The 14,619-nt window shown below is 39.5% G+C and overlaps 1 long non-coding RNA gene across 1 annotated transcript in view; it reads left to right on the plus strand.

Annotated features, from left to right (window-relative positions):
* LOC125981859 (uncharacterized) overlaps positions 1-14,619 on the plus strand; it is a 38,615-nt gene that overhangs the window by 425 nt on the left and 23,571 nt on the right. Inside the window, exons 2-3 of the long non-coding RNA XR_007486183.2 lie at positions 101-217; positions 9,588-9,713. This is a non-coding gene — a long non-coding RNA (uncharacterized lncRNA). The remainder of the gene's footprint in view (positions 1-100; positions 218-9,587; positions 9,714-14,619) is intronic.

Below are 14,619 nucleotides of genomic sequence, written 5' to 3' on the forward strand. Positions count from 1 at the left end.
CGTGACTTGAGATCAATAACTCAGCGCTGACTTTTGCAAGAACAGGCACATTGTAACTCTTGCTTGTACCAAGATGTGTATTTTTTAATGACCTGTCCAGCTGCTGTCACTGGCCTCCACATAGCCTTGGTTCTCTGCAGCAGAGCTCATCATGTTGCTGTCTATCAACATCAGGAGCATCACGGGTTTTGTTTGGCATTTCCATCTTTGCATCGAGGTAAGAAAACAACTACTTTTGGAGCATGGAGCACAATATTAAAAATAAATAAAAAGCTTCAAATCACACAGGTGCACATCGCCAGCAAATCCCCTCAGAACAGCTGCACAATGCGCTTTAGTGGGAGTTAAAGGCCACTCCTGAAATAGCTTGTAGTCACAATGTTTATGTTGAACGTCTCAGAGCAGGAAGCAATTGCAAAATTGCAGGGCACACATAGACAAACAATTCACACTCACATTCACACTCATTCACAATTAGGAGTCTTCCGTTAACCCCATACTGGAAATGTTGTAGTCCATCCAACCCCCAACCTCAGAACGCTTATGTCTCAGATTTAATGTTTTACTGTATATGGAAAAAGTGTGTGCACCAGTACGTAAGCATCGGTCTCATACCAAAGTTGGCCTCAGGGTGGCAATGTGTCGCTGCATTCCCTTTGAGTGCAAGCAACAAAATTGAACTCCAGCTAAGAGCAGATTGCTTCACATTTACTGCGTGTTCTTTGCATTGTGCCATTTACTTGAAAGGTGAGGAGAAAACATGGAGTTGTCAAGTGACCAATTATATTCTTATCTTTTGGCCATTTTCACATTTGCTTTGGGCTAAATTGATTTGTATCCGATCTCTGTAAAGCGGCTATTTATAAGTATTTTATTTCCAATCATTTTCCCTGTTATTTTATTCATTGTGTTGTGCTGCAGGCAAATATGCTGAAGTCGGCATTCTGCCCATGCTTGCCATGTCTGATGGCACGATTTTGTACCTCAGGGAGTAATAGTGAGTCACAGTTGCTCATTTTGGATGTGGATAGAATTTACAACAAGACTGTGAATACAAGGAATACCGATGGTGGCAAGTACATTTGCTACCTGGGCCTTCTTTGGGGTGCTGACTTTACCACCCCCCATAGCATGCTGGAATAGTAAAAACAATTAGCAGACAGTGTGCCATGTGTATCGTCAAGACCAGTTTAGAATCAATAGTTATCTCATTGCATGACAAATACATACCCATTACTCATTAATGTGTGCAGATGTGTTTTGCTAATTGAAATCTGCTGCAACAAGTTTTGACGATGGAAAAATGTTGATGTCATCCAGGGCCAGCACTCTGACTATCGAGGATGCATTTCAAATCTAAAAAATTCAGTTCCACTGGCCAGAGCTATTAATGCTATGATAGTGCATGGCAAAGTAATTGTTGTATGTATATTGGTTCTACATCTTTCTAAACCCCACTATAGCACCCTCTATAGCCAACACAGGGTGAATACAGCAAACTCTGCGTCGTTTTCGAAAAGTTTACATGGACAGCAATGCTCCATTATTCACCCGCATTTCAGAATACAATTTCCTCTCATTTCATTTGAGCTTCTCCCCTCGCCTCACCTCACATCTTATTCTCTGTCGGGCATGTTTGCCCATTTCGCGCGGCAAGCAAAAGCCACTTACATAGAAGACTGACAAAGTAATCAAGTCAGACTGCAGTTTACAAGGCCGAGCTCACGGCTCACTGAGCAGGTTGAAAGAGGTGCAGAGACAGGCCAGAGAAACCATCCCTTTCGCTCGGCCCTTCCTCACTTACTCGTTCTCATCTTGTTCCCATTTCTTGCTCTCATTCTTGTACACAGGCACACTTTTTGTTCTCTTTACCTCTCTAATACTGCACTTAAACATCCCACGCATATGCGTATAACCCGCAGGTATGAGCGGTGGAAAAGAAAATGCGAGAAGGTGCTGAGACTGAATTTTAGAACAGCTGCGTAATTGAATAGGAAACACACAGTATTGTTGTGTTTGGATGTAAGCGTGAGTGCACATTTTGGTGCTATACATATCATAAATCTCATGTGTAGACGATTTTTTATCTAGCTGATCTCTAAGTGTGGAATAAAGCCAAATAGACTGCTCAATTTATCTGTCAGAAATGTGACATGGAGGCGAACATATTTGCATCAAACCATTCTGCGTGAGAAAAACAACTCGGATGCTCTGCAGCTGTTTGGCAATATGGTGTGATCGTAACTTGAAAATATCCGCCGAAATGTCTGAGGCCATAAAAAGAAACACATTTGTGAGCAAAGCACTTATGTACATCTGTTGCGTTTGTGTAAGTAAGCATGAAAAAGCCGCTTCGCAGACATGCTCAGTCCCCGGGGTTTCAATCTTTAGGGCCCGGTTCGGAGTTGTGTGATTGGTCGCTGATGTTGTTTCGCTGAAGTGGAGAGGAGCCAATGGCCGCGACTCATCAGGGCCAGCCACCACCTGAGCACTGGCCTCACTCGTGCTCAAGCTTTTAGTGCATTATTTGGATGCCACTACAGCTATATGCCTCTCATCGCTGTTTAATGCACAATATAAATGTGGGAGTTACTTTGTAAAGTGCTGCAGAATGTATAACAAGACAATGTTGTTTCTGCGACTTTCAGCTTGCCCCATCAAAACATGAAAAAAAATAATCTATGCCAATAATAAATACCTGTATATAAAAAAACTATTCTTACAAGTTATCCACAAATGAAGCTATGTAAAAGCAATGGAGCCTTTATTAAGGTTGTATTATGGAAACAATTATGTAATTTCATTTTTACTCAAAATTCAAAAAACGGAAGGTTGGCTGGCATTGTGTTCAGCCCATTCTACTGTATTTCTGCTGGCCTACTTACAAAAGAAAAGAGGGGGAAAAAAGCAAATACAGGTTGTCTCCTGTGGGGTAGTGTGACATTTTACTTGCATCTTTTGCCGGTAAAGATAATATTTGATTGCGGTTAAATGGGGAGAAAGGGGGGCAACAAATAGAAACCGACAATTGGCATCCCCGGTGTCAAGGTGGTGTGTGATGTATACCGGGAAAGACGGCAGACCGCGGGTGAGTGCACAGACAGATGTGTCTCGTCTGTACGCACTGCAGGAGGGGGGTGGTTGGGGTGGGGAGGGGGGGGCTGCCATGGTTTTGCTACAGGATTAATTTGCCCTTTGAGACAGGTGTTGAGAGGAGCAGGAGCAGACACAATGAATCTAATGTTACGTGACCTCCCCCTACCCCACACCCCCATTCCTTCCCCGCGCTCCACTTTAAGTCCATGGGACACTGGGAGCATAAAGCCAACTAATTCATATGGAAAATGTCTGTCAGCGATACACTTTTTACACCAGCGCTATTATCTCCTGTAATGTGAGATCCCTCTCCTTTGAGTAATAAGGATTTTCTCTGCATTGCAATAAGCTGCTATAGGATTCGTGGCACCAGTTTGAAACCATCATGTTAAAACGGCAATTAAATTAAAAGATCTCTGAGGAGTACAGACTACTACGAGAAATTATAATAGCGGTATTCCGCAAGTTGATGTAGAAAAGAATATCACTCAGTGGAGTACAGACCTCTATTACTGTTGAAATTTTAAACATCCTTGAGCTTTATTTTTGTGCATGCGCATGTTAGCAGGATACTTTTGTTTACGGATGATGTTCAGCGGATTACATACCTACAGATTTTACTAAGAAAAAAATGACATGACCAAAAAAAAAGACAAAATACAAATACTTTATTTGCATAAAAAAATATATTTTTGAAAAGAGGACACACAATAGATGGCATAGAAGGTGGAAAACTAATTGTAGAATTTACTGCATCAAAAGCTATATAAATATATTATTCAGTGTTTTAAAAGACAAATGGTTGTCTTCTTTTTATTCAGATAATTTGTTAATTTCTATCAGGACCTCTGCTCTTTGTTCACATTTTCCATTTATGCACTAATGAATAGAAGCTATTGGCACCTTTTTAGGTCCTGTTTTAATTGAAGTATTTTTTTTTACGAGAGCAAAATAAAGAGAGATTTGAAAAAGCAGCTTTGCAGGAACACAAGTTGAAAATGGCGGTGTAAAAAGGAATTTAATGCATTTACTAGAAGATTTATACTCAACTGTGGTTGAAATAATTCTAATCATAGTTTTTGTAAAAAAATTAAATCACATTGCATGGGTGAATTTCCGTATGTTGATGATGAAATAGGCACTTAAGGTAAACAACCTCCTGTAAAAAAAAAAACATTTTGCTTAAACCGATTTGTTGAATTAGATGGCATGCTGTTTTTCCATTCTGGTGTAAGGTTCCCATGTCCAGTGCTGTTATTGTTTGCTAACATGTAGCACACACACAAATTGCCCCCTGAGCGGCCTGTCAACAGGCAACAGTTGACCCGACCTCGCATGAGGTAACACGAAACTCGAGTCTCACGGCGAGCGTTGATGCTCACCGCCTGTTCCCGCCGCCTCCACGGGGACCGCGCAACCGCGTCATGGCCGCAATCCAAACTGTTCCCTCTTGCTTGAGACACTTTTGATGAACTTGCGGACACCAAGATGACACGCAATGGACGCTCGAGTGTGCGAGGATATAACGTGGAGCTGCTCTGTTTGAGATCAAGGCCCAAAAGAAGCAACACGCTGAAAATCACATAAAGGCTTGAAGAAAAGCGAAACATCACTGAGTCCCCATTGTGCCACGTTTTATCCTTTCCATTCAGACTGCTTCACACATTATTCATGCTTGTACATGCCAAACACAAAGCTTCCAACGGGAAAGAAGCTATATTCGTTTGGAAGAATTTAAAAAAAAAACACAAAAAACCTCTCCTTTGGTCTCTCTGATTTACTTTTAAACACAGTTGCCTTTTAAACACAGTTAATTAAAAAAGGAAAGCAGAGTAATCAAGTGGATGACGACAAAAGAGCCGTCGGGGGCTGATGTCAAAACAGACTCAACGCTTTGTGACTTTTATCTACATTTGCAAGTTAAAAAGAGAGTTTTGACTGACATTTTTAAACACATGAGCTAAATTCTAAGTATAGCCACTAAGGTATACCTCACACTCACAGAGGCGAGATGTCAATTCTTTGCGTGTGTATTTCCTGTCACAATCTATTGTGGTTAACCAAGCTCAAACAACAGCACACGGCCCAGCCTTTCTTTTAATTCCTGATTTAATTATTGTACATTAGACTTTTGCAGGCTCTGGTTATCGATGTACCGGGAGACAGTGATTAAATTAAAGAGTTGAAGGGACGTCGCCTGTCAATCAAGGAGGGCGCCACGACAAAGGAAAAGTACAACACTTGGTAGGTTTAGTCAGTGCGGCATATTCACAGGTGACATTTATATTCTGGTGATATATAGACAACTTTTTGACATTATCAACCATTTAAATAATAATAAAATGCCACTGCGTTATTAACAAGAGTCAATAAGGCTTTATAATGAACATGGATATTTGAAAATATTTTTTAATTTGACTCTGGCTTTTAGTACAATTTTACATACAATGCATTTGCGTGTTAACAATATGTATATGAAGAAACATTACATGTGTGGCGCATGATGAAGACATATGATGTCATTTTATGAGGCAACCGTGATATAATTACAATATCATTCTAATGCGCAGCAAAACACGGGACATAACCTCAAGCTATAAATACATTACTGGAGCCAAACTGAGCCGCAAGCCTGATGAAGCTGATGTAATTATCTTTCAATTATATTTTCAAGATTTAGAATAGCTCAGAGTGAGAGCTTGCAAATAAATCAACGGCAAACTTGTTAAAATGTATAATAAAGGTGAAAGGAAGAGGAAAGTGAAGTCTGTTTTGTAGTGAATGCCAAACATGCTGCTGCCGCGGCCGAGATACAGAACTTGAATTTAAATGGCAAAAATGTCAATTATGAAATGAACCATCCATTTCCTTAATGATCTCATCTCCAGTCAAAGGTATGCCAAAGGACACCTCCCGATTAAATAGATATACGATTCGAGCCAATCGAGAGGACTTTGCCTAAGTTTTCTTGTCTTCTTTCGAGCTTACCATTGACAAGATCTTGTCCGCCTTTGTTGAAGGAGTCCTTGACAGACTGCTGGAATAAAAGAGCAGGCAGCTGGAGTCGCCTGATTGAAATAGCAAATGACATAATCATGGTTGATATGTAAAATTATGCACAAGCCAAAGCATTATGAGCATTGGAGTATCACACTGGCTGCCTGTCAACATTCTCGACTGTCAAACCCGTCTTAATTGAAAAAGTCTCCCTTAATTGGGCTGCTGATATAAGATGCTTGACGACTTCTTGGCTGACTCTTTAAATGTTTACTACATTATCATCAAACCTAACTGAGCTTTACATTCATACAGCAAACACAGTATATATTTGTAAACTTGACACCATAAAAAGGATGACCACGACTATCCTATAAAAGGGCAGACTTTATTCAAAAGAATGATTTATCCGACCAGAACTCCCACTGAAAATTCATTGCTTCAAGGTTTTGGGTTAAAGGACCACGTTCCAATTGGCTCATCACAACGCCACTGGAATGCAACACTCTAAATCGTCTTCATTGTGCGCTGTGCATTTTTGTTTAGTCTGCCGGAGAGCCCAAAAAAATCGGAGCAACTTCTAAGTGAGCACGACTCGCCTTAGGCCTACTATACAACACCTTCAAAAAGATGAGTAGATCAACAAACTCAGTCTTCTTCAAAGTGTACCAACAGTCAATCAAAAGAAAAGGAATATAATCTGCTGTGTACACGGAGATGAAAATACAAACCCAAATAGTCTTTCCGAGGTTGTGGTCACATTTGTCACTTGTCAATACGCTAATGACCGATACTCATTAGTGATACAACATGTAAATAGTAACGTTAGTAGGAACATTCACATTTATCCAACAAAACCAACAACGAGAGAAATGAGACTCAGCTCCAGAGATGACAACACGGCTCAAAAGGCAGGCAACTTTAGCGTGACTCCACAGGGACCCACGGGCCATTATTTTCCCTTTTTAATGATCTATGCACCTCCTCGCTTTCGCTCTTGTTTTGATTTACGCCGGCGCCTTGAGTGGGTTGACGAGTGTGCATGTCATAGATTATGACATTTTATTGACTATTGCAATGGCACGTAATATGCAAGCTGCCTGCTTCCATTGCCCTCGCGTTGGAATATACTGTCATTGATTAATATCTAAACATATGGTCAAGGCTTGATTAGTGTGTTTATGTTGTGATCACGGCATAAGCGAGGCAGGCTGGTTATTATCACTTGATAAAGCCAAACTAAATAACATGGGGAAATAATATTATTATAGTTTTTATTATTATTATTGTTAATAATAACTGTAAATATTATTAATATAATAATAATAATATAATAATTAATATACATAATTGTTAATAATAATAATAATAATATTAAAATACTAATAAACACCTGACTCATGTAGGGTAAAAATATGAAATCCTCTCAGCCGATATCAGAAAATTGATCAGCTGAAGGTAATTGAGCTCAATCTCACCCAGCTCAATTTGTTTACATTTCATTTCCATATTTGTAATATAAAAATTATGATTGTACACAGTGTGCGTTTTTCTTGTTTGTTATCCACCAAAAAGTGTCGCCATGCCAGTGGCCACAAACGCCACAACAATCAATCATCGTTTGGCAGCACGCACACGAAGCTTTTAAACTCCATGTCGAGATATCTGTTTATATTTTACACACAAATTTTTGGGGCCAATAATTGCTGTTTGGAGAGAGGGGAGTAGCAGTGTGAAAGAGTCACTGATGCCCAGTCTATTAACTTGTTGACATTTTGGGGTCGCCCTGACTCTGGGCTAATGCGGAGTGTGACCAAGCAGAACCATCTTCATTATCCCGGCGCAATGTTTCATTGCTCGGGGCTTGTGCGCTGATGGCCAGCCACCCACTTGGCTGTCTCCACCTCTCATCTCCTATTGCACCGTGTCTCTATCTCTATCTTCTGTGAATGCATGGTTGCCAAGCGTGCCATCAAACATTCTTTCTCTCTCGCTCCAAAACATTCCCGCCGACTTCGAGCTTATTTGGCCCTCTCCGCATCCATCACTTCCTTCTAGGTCCATCCTTTTTCTGTTGTGTCTCCGCTTTATTGCATCATCTTTCTTTGCTGTACCGGCGCTCATATTTCTTCTTCTCATTTTGGACTGCCTTGAGATGTTTGCCATCTGTCTGCGGCGACGCTGCTTGGCTCTGCTGTTTCTGTTTTTATTTTAACATCACAAATCTCAGCGTCCCTTCCTGTTGCGTGTTGGAAATTTATTTTTTTCCCTCCACCTATGTGGCACATTTGACGTTTTACGGCTCAGGTAACAGACCCTGAGTTTTTTTTTTGATGAACTGCCGCCCAGGGATTATCGTTCATGTCACTCGAGGTAGTCATATGACATTGTTATGTCTTGATCCCATTGTAAATCACGGCACATCTACAGCAGATTTGGCAATTAAAGTTCAAGGAGTAAACAGCCCCACAATCATTATGCATTAGAGGACTCGCAAGCAATACCAAGCGGAGCTGTCGAGATTAATCTCCCACGGTCTCGGCGCTCCTTTCCCCACACTGTCATCTTGTCACTCGCTCTGTCAGGAACCCTTAAATCACACACGCAAGGGTGCATGAAATAAAAAACAAATTACCTTTTCTTCACTAAGATTAATTGATGCTGATGGGAAAAGGAAGAAAGTAGACCAAACAAAGCAGGTGCAAGTGATGTGAAAAAGTGACCTTTATTACCCTCCTCACTTGCTCATCACTGTATTTGCCAACGTGGCAGAAATGCTGCAATCTGACCTTGGACTTAATGTCACTTTTAACTTCCATTTCTTTTTTGTAACTTAAAAAATGCTGTGTATTCATATACTCCTAGTGATTTTTTTTCTAATGAATAAGAATGCATAATGAATATAAATATGACGTAGTATGAGACAAGAATGCAGCAGTCCTGATATCTGATGTGCTTTATATAAAACGTGTGTTCTAGAATGTTTTCTTTCCACTATGTGGATGCAGAAGACACTACTGCATTTCATTGTTTTATGTTTAATTATTATTATTTTTTTAATTTTAGACAATTTTTCAAACGAGCATCATTTTCATTCATAACTTGACTTTCCTGGAGTATTTATTTATTGGAATGTTTAAGGTTCCCGTAGCCAGATTTTTGAGTCTTGTATCTTGATGTGACTTCTTTTTGTCTGGCCTGGAAATAAAAAAGGGGGTCAGAGCCCCGAGGCTCTGAAATAACCTACATCATAGAATAAGGCCCTTTTCAGTTCAAGTTTACAGAAACAAAGTCTTCCGATTTTACCTCATCTTTCCAGTTGGTTTATTTTTCAATTTACTTTTCTGTTGATTTCATTTTTCTTAAATCTAGTCCTCTCTTTACCTTCCTTTTTCTATCTGTGCTTTATTTGTTTTATATTACAGTCAACCCAACAGGTTTATTACCTCTATCAAAATCATATTCATTTTTTTCTGCTCCGTTTGTTTCCACAGACCTTGACTGGCCGGTTGTGTCTCCTGACGTGTTTAACAGCTGCATTGGATATGTCGAGAAATTCCCAGACTGCTCCTCTGAGAGCATACCAAGACACACTTAAGCTGGACAACAAAGGAATCAAGGTAGTGTATTATATTATTTCTAACACAATATAAGTATTACGTTGCATACTGGATGGTTTTATTATCACAATATAATTTTTCAAAATGCCAAAAACTTTCTGTGGTTTGCTCATGCTTCGACATATGTGTGAAATGTGCACCAAACCGGCATCATCTCTTCTCTTCTTAGACTCTGTCCTTCATAAATAATTCTCCAACTCCTGCAATCTTAATGTCACAAAGTTAAAAGGTGAAGCGTATGAAAGTCAATGAGGTTTGTGGATTGTTACACTGGGAAAAAAATGGTAAATTATCCATTTTTTTAAAAAAACAACCGTTCAAATGTCCTCAACCAAAAATAGAGTATTGAGAAAAAAAGTTGAACTGAAGCAGCAATAATAAACAGATGAGGAATTTTGTTGACACCATTCCACAGTTGACACCCAATAATATAGAGCGCCAACATCCAGAGGTTGCTGTTTACATACATAACGTGCAGGCGTCCCTTGCTGAGAATGTAAAACACACTAGAGAGCAAACACAAATAATCTGAATATTATTTAATGTCTCAGAGAGCTCCTAGTGTCATTTTGCAATCGTCAATCAAAATGTTCCCAGCATACACAAAATAGATTAAAAATAACACTGCAACAAATGGATGTCTCCTCGTAGTCTGTTGAATGTTTTCTAAAACAAAAAAACCCAAAAAAGGGTGGTGCGGCAGCATTTCAGAAGGAAAAACAAATACAAAATAAAGTCATTAATTTTAAATGGCGAACCTAAAAAATTTCTGTAGAGAGTGAAAGAAAAAAATATGACACCAAACTAGGTATAAAGTCTACACAAAACACTAACATGCATGTACAAAATACAAATACATGGATTTAATATTGATTAATAACGCATATCTCTGCAAGAATGTCTCAAAGTGAAGCAAAACATTATTGCTGTTGGTTAGAAGGGTTTTGCTTTGGGATTGCTTTCACCTTAAAATGCACCGAGTGTACTCAGAGAGAACGGCACTTGTAAGCTTAAATATTTTTAATCCACTCGGGTTCAGGTTTGCATCTGGTCTCTGCGCTATGATTTTCACTGCATGGACCCGGCAGCTAATCAAAGCGTGCCTTTCGGCTTAGCAGTCATGCACACAAATTCCCAACGGCGCATCCTTATTAGCCTCCAGTTTCAAGTCGACTGATGGGACTTCCAGCCAAGAGCTATTCTTAAACGTGTTTGCTTCTGTCTGCTCTTCTGAACATCTGAGGAGTCAGCTCCTCCCACATCAAGCTCACTTCACTTGAGGTGTAATGACCACATCGGAGGCGCATTTGACAGCAGGAGTAACTACTATCTACTAAGGCCATATTTGAACTTATCTCTGGATAAAGTTGGAAAGTTGAAATTACCCTTTTCTCAGTAAGATGAATTGACCCTGACGTGAAAAGACAACATTACTGACATGAATTTGCAAAATGACCTCAACTATCTTCACAAATATCCTCGCTTGCTCCTCATTTTACTTACAAATTCCGCACCTTGGACCTTGAAATTACCATCCCTTTGTTGCTGTCTTTTTGTTAGAAATTATAGAAGCCAGAACAAATATGAACGCAAGAAATATTAGCATGCCTCACAAAGCATATTGTACCCTTGCCATTCTATCTTTTTACAAACATATTAAAATAGAGCGTAAAGAATAAAGAGGAATTTAAAGTCCAAATAGTTGGCCCCAAACAGTGATCATAGTCTCATTGGGTCCTCATCTAGCTATGTGGGTCCGGTTCCTACTCTTGGGTAGAGTGGATCCATTTCTGACGATTTTCTCACTATTTCAAAAACTGTCCTTTTGGGATCAATATTGCATTAGGTAAGATGTCCCTCAGAGGTCAGCCATCTAGTTGACGTATTATACTATGTGCCCATGTAGATGATGGGCAGTAGTGGTTTTCTGTTGTCTCATAAAATTCTCTTTAGCTAATCTGAGCTGCGAGTCAGAGGATGTCATCAAGCATTCTTGAGTTACTATGTGCCTGAAATAATGCACTGTTTTGTAATTTTGCTCATTTATACTTTTAGCAACATATTGATTGTTGTGTGGTGAAATGAGAAGATCCTCGAGCCACATTAATATCACATCGTCAGTAAATGCTCCACTTGTCCCCAGAATCTCAAACCATGTTGGAGTGTTTTTACCACCACTAATGTTTATAGATTTTTTTCTTTACCCTGGGCTTCAGCAAACTGATGTTGCTGTCACAAGATAAACACAAAAAAGGAACACGTTTTCTTCAATGCAAAACATTCCAAACTTTGCTGCACGATGTGATTGCCGCAAGCACTGACAGGTGACTATAATGATGCTCAGTGAATATTTCATTTCAAACTTAAAAAAAGCGCCAGAGGAAAAAACAACTTTGGTCCTTAACTGTGTGAAAGTGTTGGATACAAAAAGAAGCACCCAACGTTGTTTTGTAGCTACAAGGCCCTCTCTTTGGCCCATCTCCCTTGACACATGTGCCTCAAAGTTCATTTTATTTTTTCCTCATCCAGCCTTTATTTATGCAGACGATTGAGAACATATTTGAATTTGTAACGCTGTCCTGGCAGCAGATATTCGCATAAAACAAAGTCTCAGAGAGTTGTTAGTCTCGAAAGGAAATCTGTTTTTGTCAACTTTGTTTGGATTTGATTCAGTATTATTTCACATTTTATTGTGTTTTCTCTGTCAATTTTTTAACATCCTCTTCATCAGCCCTGTTCATTGAGGCAACCAATCAACTTCCCTTGTCTTATCAATTTGGTTGTGCTATATTTAGTTCCCTGGATTTTTTCTCAGCATTTGTTTTTTTTTAGAAAATTTGGATTTTTTTTTAAACGAAATAAATAAAATAAATCTTACACTTTTACCATCACATCACAAAGGCAAACCCAAATACATCAAAGAGTGTCACATAATTTACATTATAAAAATTCAGATACATTTTATTTGCAGTCCCTCTCAAAATCAGGCCTGTCATGTTTTTTTGTGTGACCTGTCCTGCAAACAAACTAACAAATGGTGATGAAACATTGAATGTAAACGTAATGCCGCTGCGTGTGAATTGACCTCCTAAATGAAAACGTGTGATGTGACAAGTGACTCTGACACCGCTTGAACTGTGTTTACTTTCAAGCCTCCCTACCTATCCGTCACTATAGTCTTTGTGTGTTTTGTTTACACAAAGCAAAGGTATCAAGCCCAGTGTGGGTCTTCCTCCAGCGCGCAGCCGCCTGCACACGTATTTGCATCACGGCTTACTGTGTCCCTGTGCTCTTGTGTGGCTGTGACAGATGGATTCTTCAATAGTGTAATGAATGAGGTGCCAGAAACATTCAGCTCGGCTTTTGGGCACAATGATTTCTCTCTGTCTACCTCTTCGTAGTACCATACATTGCTCATATTGATTATGATGAGGCTTTGTCCTCTTCAGTTATTACAATATTGATTTCACTGCGATACAGAAGACCTGAGCGTATATAGAGGGGCTGAATGAATTTTGGATGGAGATAAACAAAAAGCACAATGGTTGACTGGCAGGCTGGCTTGGCACTGCTGTGACAGTTTTATCAATCGATGGCTTCATTCTTTTGGAGATTCTCATCTCTGCACACAGGAGGGAATGTTGCTTCGTTGCATAGTTCAGTCTTGTCACTAAATTCTTATTCGATACCAAATGTCGAGGTTACACCAAGCAATTGTAGTCAGTTTATTCACTCACATTTGATGCTAAGTCAAACGAGATTCAATGCAAAAGCTGCATTGAACATTTCAAATGTATTTCTCCCATTCCTTGTATTTTATTGAATTATATAAGTTCCTCTCTTGGTTTTCTTCTTGTTGTGTTGACGCCGCAGATGATAAGCATTAAAGCAGAAATAGAACATAGGGAAGGGTCTGCCGCTCAGCATATTACGAGTAATTCAATCAATGAAATAGCAATGACATTACGCTAATGAATTTCAGCCATCAGATGCTGATCTTAATACAACATCTTTATTCCAGCCACTCGTGGTCAGATTGCATTGCATATTGCATATTACCCGGCGTTTTGGAAAGGGTGAGTAGTTTTAATTCAGTTAGAGTGATTACATTATTTAGATTTGTTTTAGTTTTTCATATTAGGTTTGTTTCTTCACTTGTATGTCATTAAATGTTAAAATGTTACTTAAAGACCCTGCAAAATGATTTGCATCTAAATGTGCATCATTGTACGTGCTCGATGATAATATCCGATAATGTTCAAAAAGGAAAAGCCATTGTGGTCTTTAGAGTGCCTCGTTGTTGGCCGTGAGTGACGTCACGAGGAGAAGGACAAAAGAACCAGGAATCTGTGTTTTTGTCTGGGAACGCCATACGCTGTCCAAGAGTGCAGCAATATTCCAGTGTGAGATTGCTCATTCTCAGTTCAGCAAAACAGAGATGGTCCAAACTCCTGCTGCCTCCCGCGGCAGACGACCTCAATTACAGAGGAGGAGATTATGGGTCAGCATTAACACGACTCTTAATCTGTATACACTCACTCCAACTCTCCTCTATCTGCTCTCACCCACCTGCCTGGCTGTCTAGATCCATTGCCTGTTTGGTTTCACGCACGCAAGATATCCCTGCTATTTATTCTTCCTTTTCTGTTTTCTGTCCTATCACCCCGCCACACTCCTCCGATCTCTTCGCCTCTCCTCGGCACCGAAGGATTTTCACCCCCAACAAAATGTCATTAATATCCGGATGCTAAATAATTTTTTGTCCCACCGACGTTTTAGAAGATGTATCGGAAATTCCCTACGCAGCTGAAGTTACAGTATACCATATTGACAGAAATGTGCATTACTTTCTATAGATCATTAAATGTATTATTTTATTTGGCTTACAGTGTTTTTTAGTAATATT

This window comes from Syngnathus scovelli, chromosome 15 (genome assembly GCF_024217435.2).
Source record: "Syngnathus scovelli strain Florida chromosome 15, RoL_Ssco_1.2, whole genome shotgun sequence".
In the NCBI taxonomy this organism is placed as follows: Eukaryota; Metazoa; Chordata; class Actinopteri; order Syngnathiformes; family Syngnathidae; genus Syngnathus; species Syngnathus scovelli.